The sequence below is a fragment of the Lepidochelys olivacea genome (genome assembly GCF_965140295.1).
Source record: "Lepidochelys olivacea isolate rLepOli2 genome assembly, chromosome: 2".
NCBI classification, from domain to species: Eukaryota; Metazoa; Chordata; order Testudines; family Cheloniidae; genus Lepidochelys; species Lepidochelys olivacea.
This window is the reverse complement of record NC_140412.1, coordinates 259,388,881-259,399,361: the sequence shown is the minus strand read 5'-3', so window position 1 is coordinate 259,399,361 and position 10,481 is coordinate 259,388,881. Positions and strand designations below refer to the sequence as shown.

General features: G+C 48.1%; 1 pseudogene across 1 annotated transcript; it reads right to left on the bottom strand.

Annotated features, from left to right (window-relative positions):
• Positions 1 to 340: 340 nt before the first annotated feature.
• On the bottom strand, positions 341 to 643 carry LOC311515326 (histone H4 pseudogene; annotated as a pseudogene). The gene has a single exon. The product of its transcript is annotated as a histone H4 pseudogene (transcript).
• Between the last annotated feature and the right edge of the window lie 9,838 nt (positions 644 to 10,481).

The following is a 10,481-nucleotide window of genomic DNA, read 5'->3' as shown; positions in this document are numbered from 1 at the left end:
TTTTTAATTAGATACCATCCACCATTAATAATAGTTCGCTCAAAGAGTAGCACAAAATAATACATTAAAGAGATCTTCAGTGTGGGGTTTTTCTAACTCTCTTTTCAACCTAAAGACCAAAATTATATGAAATTGTATTACCTTGCTTGCGCTGAGTTTTCCTCCATTTCACAAGTCACCTTACTGGTTTCAGCGGAATGGTGGCCTGAGGAAGGTACTATGTAATGTGTGCAGAATCTACCTGAAGTCCTTATTCAGGGCCCAACCAGACCTCTATGATCCCTCTGAATGCAGATCTCCTTCCCACAGATTCCCTAACCTGTTGACTTTAGTGACCCGATTAGCCACCAAAACCATAGAGAGTACAACCCAGGTGCTTCAGAGCATAAACCACATCCATAGCTGTTACAGTCTTTCGCTTGGCATGTTCAGTGTAAGGGACAGCATTGCGGACCACATTCTCCAAGAACACCTTCAGCACTCCACGGGTCTCTTCGTAGATCAACCCCGAAATACGTTTCACCCCGCCGCATCGAGCCAAGCGACGAATAGTAGTACCTTGGATGTTATCCCAAAGCACTTTATGATGGCGCTTGGCACCTCCCTTCCCCAAGCCTTTACCACACTTACCGTGACCAGACATGGTGAAATCACACACACAACCGACCAATTCCCCTATACTATGTAGCAAGGAAGTTTATCCATCTCTACAGTAACATGCTCCTTTCCCTCAGACCTCATACTTTGTGCTGCATCAGGATTCAGCATGTTTAACTTAAAAACAAAACCTTGTAATTAACAAGCCATGTGCCTGTCATCACTCTGGTTACTCTAGCCCTGATCAGGCTTGGAACCTAAAAATGTGCCCGCCCTTAATAATGAGTAGCCCCACTTTTATGGGGCAATTCATTTATGTGCTTTAAGTTAAGTATGTGCTTAAGTAAGCTGTTGAATCCAGGTCTCTGTTTGTATTTCACATCCACTTCCCCACCCTTCATCTGTCTTTTAGATTGTAAGTGGTCCTGGGCAGGGACCGTCATCCTGTATGTTTGGAAAGCACTTTGCACATTTTGGGTGCTCACCATAATCTAAATCAGTGTTTCCCAAAGTTGGGACGCCCCTTGTTCAGGGAAAGCCCCTGGCCGGCTGGGCCAGTTTGTTTACCTGCTGTGTCCGCAGGTTCGGCCGATCTTGGGTCCTGCGGTTCGCCGCTGCAGGCCAATGGGACGTACTGGCTGCCGCTTCCTGCAGCCCCCATCAGCTGAACCTGCGGACGCGGCAGGTAAACAAACCGGCCCGGCCCACCAGGGGCTTTCCCTGAACAAGCAGCGGAACAAGTTTGGGAAATACTGATCTAAATCAATAGTGATATCCAAAAACCCCATGTTAAAAGAACATTAAGGTTGTAAAATCAAACACTCAAAAGTTAGGAAAAGCCAGAATTAAATTTGCTTGTGCAAACTTAATTCTGTTACATACATAGATACATAGATACTAAAGTCAGAAGGGACCATTATGATCATCTAGTCTGACCTCCTGCACAATGCAGGCCACAGAATCTCACCCACCCACTCGTGCGAAAAACCTCACCTATGTCAGAGCTATTGAAGTCCTCAAATCATGGTTTAAAGACTTCAAGGAGCAGAGAATCCTCCAGCAAGTGACCCGTGCCCCGTGCTACAGAGGAAGGCGAAAAACCTCCAGGGCCTCTTTCAATCTGCCCTGGAGGAAAATTCCTTCCGGACCCCAAATATGGCGATCAGCTAAACCCTGAGCATATGGGCAAGATTCACCAGCCAGATACTACAGGAAATTCTTTCCTGGGTAACTCAGATCCCACTCCATCTAACATCCCATCATAGTGTAGCCATGGTCTTAATATAGAGACTGAGGACTCTGCTACTACTTCCACATAAATGATACTAGCTCTTATCAGGAGCGTCGGAAATGCCCTGTGGGAGGGAGGGGGGCTACAGGCACCTGAACTGTGGCCCCCGCCCCCTGTGCCATGCCACCCCTTCTCCCCAAGGCTCCGCGCCCACAACGTCCCTTGTCCCCAAGCCCCTCACCTCCATAATGCCCCTTCCCCCAAGACCCTGCCCCTGCACTGTCTCTTCTCCCGCTGCCCCACTCCCTCACCACCTCTTCTCCCCCATGACCCTGCCCTCCCACTTGCTCCTGTCCACCATAGGTGCTAAAACTAAGGGTTCTGGGGGTGCGGCCGCACATCATGACTTGAAGTGGAGTCCATTATACACAACACAGGGTATACAGTTTGGTTCAATGGCTCTCAGCACCCCCACTATAAAAATTGTTCCAGCACCCCTGTTCTCCACCCCCTGCCCCAGTCGCTCGCCCTTATGGCCGGTAAAAAGTGGGAGGCCATAACCCTCCCACTTTTAAAAGGGGGGGGGGACATGGCCCCTTGGCCCGCCCTGTTCTGGCACCCCTGGCTCTTATCTAGCACTTCTCAGAAATCTTTTGGGGTTTTAGAGTAGCAGCCGTGTTAGTCTGTATTCGCAAAAAGAAAAGGAGTACTTGTGGCACCTTAGAGACTAACCAATTTATTTGAGCATAAGCTGTAGCTCACAAAAGTTTATGCTCAAATAAATTGGTTAGTCTCTAAGGTGCCACTAGTACTCCTTTTCTTTTTGGGGTTTTGTAGTTGAATTGGTAGATGCTCATACTCTCACATCTGGGGTCCTGATTCAATCGTTCTGGATGAACCAAATGGGTGTTGATACATTTCCCTATGCAGACTGTAATCACAAGACCACAAACCTGCTTCCAGAGCCAGGAATAGAAACCAAGAATCCTGATGCCCAGCATTCTTCTGCTGTCATGCAAATAGTCTTGCAGCCCATTGGCAATGTGTGTGTTGTGTCTCCCTAATCCACAGAGAGCTAATCCACACAGGGTAGCAGAATGCTTTCACCTACCAGTTACTCCTATTGCTGAAGTGGAAAAGGTCTGTACTGAATATTGTAGATTCACACCCTACTGATGAACTGTTGTACGTGTAAAAACACGAAACACATAGGTATGAAAGTTACAGTAACAATCCTAGAGTAATTGTTGGAATTATTTTATATTGTTAAATATTGTATTTGGATGTTGTGCTGATATTTATTTTACTTTTGCATTTTTATCATTTGTACTGGGTTTCTGGGAGTGGTTTATGACAGTGGTTGGCTGCATCTGTACAGTATTTTCCATAGATTCTCACAGCATAACCTACAAAATTCAAAGGCCTCTAATAGAAAAAATATTTTATTATTTCTAGAGCGTGTATATCTACCCATCCTGGTTCTTATATTGCTCTCCATCACCATAGTTAAAAAAGATATAACATCTCTCTCTCTCTTCCATCTCTGCAGGGAGGAGTAAATGTTGGGTTGAATTAAGGTTTGTTTGTGTGCGTCCTTTTTTACACTAGAACAAGACTATCCAGCATTATAATTAATAACAAAATTTTGAAGAGGATGTAAACCTCAAGCTTCAGGATTTAAACCAACCTCTAATCATTAGAGACCAAGATGAAGCCTAATCTGGGGACAACAGATTATCTCACATTTGCCTACTGCAGGGTTCTTACATGTTCTTTTGAAGCGTCTGGCACGGGCCACTTTCAAAGACAGGATCCTGGCCTAGGTGGACCTTGGGTGCGATTCACCTTAGCAAGTTCCAAGTTCCTAGATTTAGAAGGTGCTCTAACCTATGTCTTGCATGCAAAAAAGGTGGGGGGTTTTTAACATTCAGGTAGCTGTCTCAGTGTAAAATTGTAGTGGAAACAAGACACTGTAGTTTTTTTTTTTTTTTTTGTCAATATAGCTAGTCAAAGACAACACTAAACCTGAGGTTTTCCTTGATTAGCTCCATGGATGTAATAACTAAAGTATCTTGATTCAGTTAGTCTCAATGTGAAAAACATACCTTTTTGCAGTAAAGACATAATCTTACTGTAGACATGGCTCTGGCAATCACCAGAGTGTTAACCACTGTGGCTTGGTCTTCACTAGGGAGAAAAAAGTCTTTTACTACATTTACTAACCCATGTTACACTCCTACTGAAGACAAGACAGGTGTAATTTTACTTCAGCTGGTTGATGAAATTCCTATATTAATTAATGTGGGTTAGTTCATATGAATTTGCTTAATACTGATGAAAAATATACCTTTTTCCCTAGGGAAGACACAGCCTGTGCTATCTAGACTCGCTCTGAACAGGGTTAGATGTAGATGGTTCAAATGTCAGCGCTAGACACAGTGGACTTCACGGAGAGGGGTGAGGAGTTGCAGCAATGGTGGGAAATAAGGCTAATATAGACAGCCCCTTGGTGCATGTGAGAGAGAAATACTTGGTATGCGAAAACCAGCTAGAAGAAATGAGTACTATATTTAGTTCGGGATGCAGTGAGGTTTGTGGCCATTCTTATTATGGTCTTTTGTAGAAAATTAAGAGGGCAGGCCCTGTTATGAGGAGCTTGAAATCTACAAGAGGGCCATTCTGAGTTACTGCGCACATCTTAATGCACTAAAGTCCTTCAAAAGAGAGATTTGTCTTCTCTCATAAAGCCAGGGTTTGCCGAGCAATGCTGCATATAGAGGTACCAATACTTCATGCTTTTATCACTTGTTTTTGGGGCTCTCCTCTCCTATTTTAATGAGGAGCCTTTGTACCAAGAGCTAGTGCTACTACTGCTTGCCTCCCATCCAGTTGTGCAAGTTTCAACCTGCAGTACAGCGTTGGCATCCCAAAACAAGCATCTTGCAACTGCTAAAAGCTCATTACAGGTTAGGGCAGGAACAGATCATAGAATCATAGAATATCAGGGTTGGAAGGGACCTCAGGAGGCCATCTAGTCCAATCCCCTGCTCAAAGCAGGACCAATCCCCAACTAAATCAGATGAATTGGTGTGATGTGTGCGAGCTGTAATAAATCGGTTTCAGAGTAGCAGCCGTGTTAGTCTGTATTCGCAAAAAGAAAAGGAGGACTTGTGGCACCTTAGAGACTAACCAATTTATTTGAGCATGAGCTTTCGTGAGCGACAGCTCACTTCATCGGATGCATCGGATGCATCCGATGAAGTGAGCTGTCGCTCACGAAAGCTTATGCTCAAATAAATTGGTTAGTCTCTAAGGTGCCACAAGTCCTCCTTTTCTTTTTGTAATAAATCGTGCAGTTGCCCAGAAAAGATGGTAACCATCAGGGCCGGCTCCAAGCACCAGCGAACCAAGTAGGTGCCTGGGGCAGCAAATGTAAAGGGGCAGCAGGAGGTCAATCCGCTCTGGGCGGCAATCCGCTCCGTCACAGCACGTTTCGCGCTCGGTGGCAATTCAGCGGTGGGGATGCGACTCTTCTTTGGTCGCCAGCAACAATTCGGCGGCTGCACCATCACTCTGCCTCTGTGTTTGGCAGAAAGATTTTTTAGGGGGCACTGCTAACACCTGAGGTGGAGGGGTTTTTTTTGTTTTGTTCTTTTTGCTACTTAAGGCAGCAAAAACGCAGGAGCCGGCCCTGGTAACCACTGCTCTAAGCATTATTCAGCTTTATCACAGTGCTGGTTATGTTGCAATCCTTTGAGTACTTCATCTCGCACCCTCCCAAGCACTGAGGGCATTTTTAATTATCTAAGGCTGGTCTACGCACATACTTTCCCTGAAATAACTAATTAATCCATGCCTTCTGTTATTTTGGTGCTAGTTTGGGTGTGGACACTTGTTTTGAAATAAAAGTGTCTGCACATAGACTTCCAATGCAAGTTTGTGCGTAAACCAGTCCTAAAACAAATCCATTCCTATACATCCAGAGGGTCATTACAATGGAAGCCAGAAGGATATCAGCTATACATTTTGGTTGGAGAAATATTTCTCCCATAGACAAATATAAGGGGAAATAAAGATCTTGTCCATTTAAGATCATGAGCTGAAATTGGGCAAATAAATTAGAGATTCACCTGGATGTGAGGGGGGGGTGCAGGGGTGTTGGTGCTGCAAAGCTCCAGACCAAAAACTAATTTGTTTACTTATTTATCTTTATTTGGTCCCAGTTCTTGAAGTAATTGTATCTGGGGTCAGGAAAAGAACTTTCATGGCATCATGGATCAAGTGCTGAAATCTCTTACTGGATTGAGGTAAAGGGGACAGAAATGGCCCTGGGAGAATACACTCAATTAAATGGAGTACTTGTGGCACCTTAGAGTCTAACAAATTTATTTAAGCATAAGGTTTCGTGAGCTACAGCTCACTTCATCGGATGCATTCAGTGGAGCGAGCTGTAGCTCACAAAAGCTTATGCTCAAATAAATTGGTTAGTCTCTAAGGTGCCACAAGTACTCCTTTTCTTTTTGTGAATACAGACAAACATGAAACTTATCAATTAAATGGGGTTCCCCTGTCATCACAGATCTTTTTGACAGGTTTCAGAGTAACAGCCGTGTTAGTCTGTATTCGCAAAAAGAAAAGGAGTACTTGTGGCACCTTAGAGACTAACCAATTTATTTGAGCATGAGCTTTTGTGAGCTACAGCTCACTTGGCTGCCAGCCTTTGGGATAAGGTATGCAGAGGAGATATGTGAGTAGCAAGCAGAGATAGAGAAAGTACATGCACATTGGCTATTTTTAGGGGTCCATGGGGAACAGAATGTGACTTTAAGCAGCCCTGGAGTTGCTATTCCTTATACCGGAGGTGGGGCAGGCAGTCCCACAATTTGGGAAGTGTTTAAAATTGCCTTTGATCACTGACCCCACATCCTCCAGTCCCTTTCCCTTTCCAGTGCTGAGTTCAGAGCCATGTAACAGAATTGGGGGCAATACATTGTTTTCCAACTTTGCTCTTAAAATACTCTTACATTTACACAGCACCTTTTATCCTGTGCTCCTGTGCTTTACAATCATTAATTAAGCCTCAAGAAAACCTGGTATGGCAGGTGGGTAGTACTATCTCCATTTTACAGATGGGAAGACTAAGGCACAGAGCTGCTAGGTAATTTGCTCAAAATCACAGATCAAGATCAGCTCTTTTTCCTAACTCCCAATCATGTGGTCTTGTCACTAGATCATGTCCCTTTCAATTCCAAGGGATGTTTTCAAATGGGAAAAAACTTGTTTTGTAGTAAAGTGTTCTATGTTAAAAAGAAAGCATTTACTTTTGCTGCTATCAGCTCAATGAGGGCCCATCGTACTCCCGCTAGGGGAATTTTACACTTGACTTCCGTGAAGGAAGGATTAAGATCTCATGATACTACATTGTAAGGAAAGGAAAATACTGCAGTTTATCTCATTAAAATAAATACTGTGAAATTAATGTAAACTACTGTATTCTTGCAATAAATGGCTTGATAGATTGATTAAATGTCTCAACTTCACTTCAGCTATTAATCAGTTACAGCAGCTGTTTATTGCTTTGTGTACTTCAAAAGAACAGAGATTATCCCTTAATTATCTCATTGCAATTCATTCATTGTTTCCTAAATAGTGCCATTACAATGGCAGATTATAGTAGTGAAAGAGTGTCAATATAAAGTTACAGAGTCCTTATTTTATGATGCTTCCATGGTGTAAATGTGATGTAGCTGAGATGCAATTGTAATTTCAATGCAACTGCTTGAAAACCCCATTCTGATACTTTACAAGAGATTATGTTGAGAAAACATCTTAATGCAAGTCTACTAGGGCCCTGTTCTCACCAAAGCAAAACAGAGTATAATTCTCCTTTGAAATATATGTACATACAAGAAACAGGACATGTTAAACCTGGAGGTATTTGATCACTTCCCACTTTACTGAGTGGATGTGAGTTCCAAACATTCTGTACCTTTGAGCATGTCTATACTACAATCTTAAATCACTCTATGTTAGGTCAATTTACAGCCAACACAGTAATTACTCCAGTGGCTGATGGCCACACTACCCTCGATGGTGTGCGTCCTCACCAGGAGCGCTTCCACGGACTGAAGAGGGGCAGTGGAGAGGGGACAGGGTGAGAGCCAGGGCTCCCAGGTCTGCACAGCTCCCTGCCGGGAGCCCAGCTGCCCCCAGGGCTTCTCACCTCCCTGCTCCCAGCCGGAAGCAGTGGGGCAGCCTCCCAGAGCTTCTTTCCTCTAGCGGGGAGATCTGCAATCGGAGTCCAGTCGGCTGCCCTTCTCCCAGTGGGGAGTAGGGAGCTGGGACCCCAGGGCTCCTTGTGTGGAGTGGGGAGCCCAGGCATCAGCCCAAGCCGGGAGCCTGAGTGGCAGCCTGGCTTGTAGCAGAGACCCAACAGCATCCTAGCTGGAGAGCCAGGAGCCAGCTTTTTTGCCAATGTCAGGGCTCTGACAAGACAGCCAACAGCCCAGGTAAGGAATGCAGTGTCTACACAAACACTGCGTCACCACCAACATAAGCCCTATGCCTCTTGTGGAGGTGCAGTTATTATAAGGCGTAGCAGGGCACTTACATTAGCGGGAGCAAGGCGGTAGCGTACAAACTGACATAGTTAGATTGACATAAATTGCCTTATGTCGACCTAACTGTAGTGTAGACCAAGCCTTTGACTACACTGTCTCAGGCCATGTCTATACATACAGTGCTGCAGCTGCTCCAATACAGCTGAGCCACCGCATCACATCTGCTGAAGACGCTCTATTCGGAGGGAAGACACCTCTCCTGTTGGCATAAAGAAACTACTGCCTTTGGGATGCCTCCTCCCCTTTGTAGCACACCCCACTGGCTAGCCCCACTATCAATGTGTATTAGCGCTCCCCAGCCCTTATCGCACAACCCTTCCTACTTCTATGTGTTAGCCCGCCCCCCACCTTGTGGGATGGCCCTCCCCTCCTCCATGTCAGTTCCACCTCCTACAGAACAAGGACTCCCACTTTTGAAGGTTACCCCCCCCTTTGTGTGAGAGGGTTGGTCCCACCCCTATGAAATGGCACAGCCCATTTTTGGAGTTGACCCGCTCCCTTGTGGGCTAGCCCCTCCCCCTCAGGTGTTAGCCGTGCCCCCTAACAAATGACCCCCCCCCCCCGCTTTTGAAGTTGACTGCTCCCTTGTGGCTAGTTCCTCCTCTTGTGCCTCCGCCCCCCCAGGAATAACCACTCCCACTTTTGAAGTTGACCCTGCCCCTTGTGGGATAGCCCCACCCTCGTGTGTTAGCCCCGCCCCTAAGGAATAGTCACACCTACTTTTGAAGTTGACCCACTCAGTGTGGGACAGCTTCAGGCCCCCAGGTGTGTTACCCTGCCTCCTAAGGAATAACCACGCCCACTTTTAAAGTTGATCCCGCCCATCGCGTGAGACCCCCTCTCCCTGGCGTGTTAGCCCCGCCCCTAATGAATAACCGCGCCCAGTTGTGGACGTCACGTGCCGCTCAACCACACCTCCTGGGCCAGCCCCGCCCCTCATGAATAACCGCGCCCAGTTGTGGACGTCACGTGCCGCTCAACCACACCTCCTGGGCCAGCCCCGCCCCTCATGAATAACCGCGCCCGGTTCTGGACGTCACGTGCCGCTCAACCACACCTCCTGGGCCAGCCCCGCCCCTCATGAATAACCGCGCCCAGTTCTGGACGTCACGTGCCGCTCAACCACACCTCCTGGGCCAGCCCCGCCCCTCGGAGTTGGTCCCGCCCCCTAAGCGGGCGGAGCGGGGCGTTTCCCGCCTGGCGGCGGAGGCCACGCCCCGTTGTTTACCGCTCGCTCGGCCGGCAGGCTGCTGCCACCGCCTCCGTCTCCATGTTGGAGCGTCCCGCTGTTCGCGGCGCGGCGGGGAAGCAGCGGGCGGGGGAGGCGCCTGTGGCCTGGCTGTGAGGGGAGGGAGGCGGGGCGCGCACTGACAGGCTCTGAGCGCGGCGGCGGCGGGGGGGCGGCTGGCAGTGGCGCAGCGCGGAGACCCGGACTGGAGCCCGGCCCGGCCCCCGCAACCCCGGTTCTTCCTCCTCCTCCTCCTCCCAGGGCGGCGGTGGCTCCTGCCCCTGGAGCTGGTGTCTCGGCGGAGCCCGCAACGCTGCCGCGGGCGGCGGGCGGGGGCCTGGGCTGGGGGAGCGCTCCGGGGGCGGGTTCTGGATCCGGGCGTTGTGGGGGGGCATGTAGCGATTGCGTGTCGGGGGGTCTTACAGGCTTCTTCGGGAGGGTGGGCTCGGGGGTGAGGGAGGGGAGAGGGTTTTGGGGGCTGGGTAGGATCAGACCGTTTTGGGGGACTGGGTTGATTTGGGGGTGATACAGGTGAGGAGGAGGGGGGGATCCGTTTGTTGTTGGGGGCTGGGTTGATTTGGGGGTGATACAGGTGAGGAGGAGGGGGGGATCCGTTTGTTGTTGGGGGCTGGGTTGATTTGGGGGTGATACAGGTGAGGAGGAGGGGGGGATCCGTTTGTTGTTGGGGGCTGGGTTGATTTGGGGGTGATACAGGTGAGGAGGAGGGGGGATCCGTTTGTTATTGGGGGGCTGGGTTGATTTGGGGGCGATCGAAGCTGCGGGGGAGAGTTATTGAGGGGGTCGA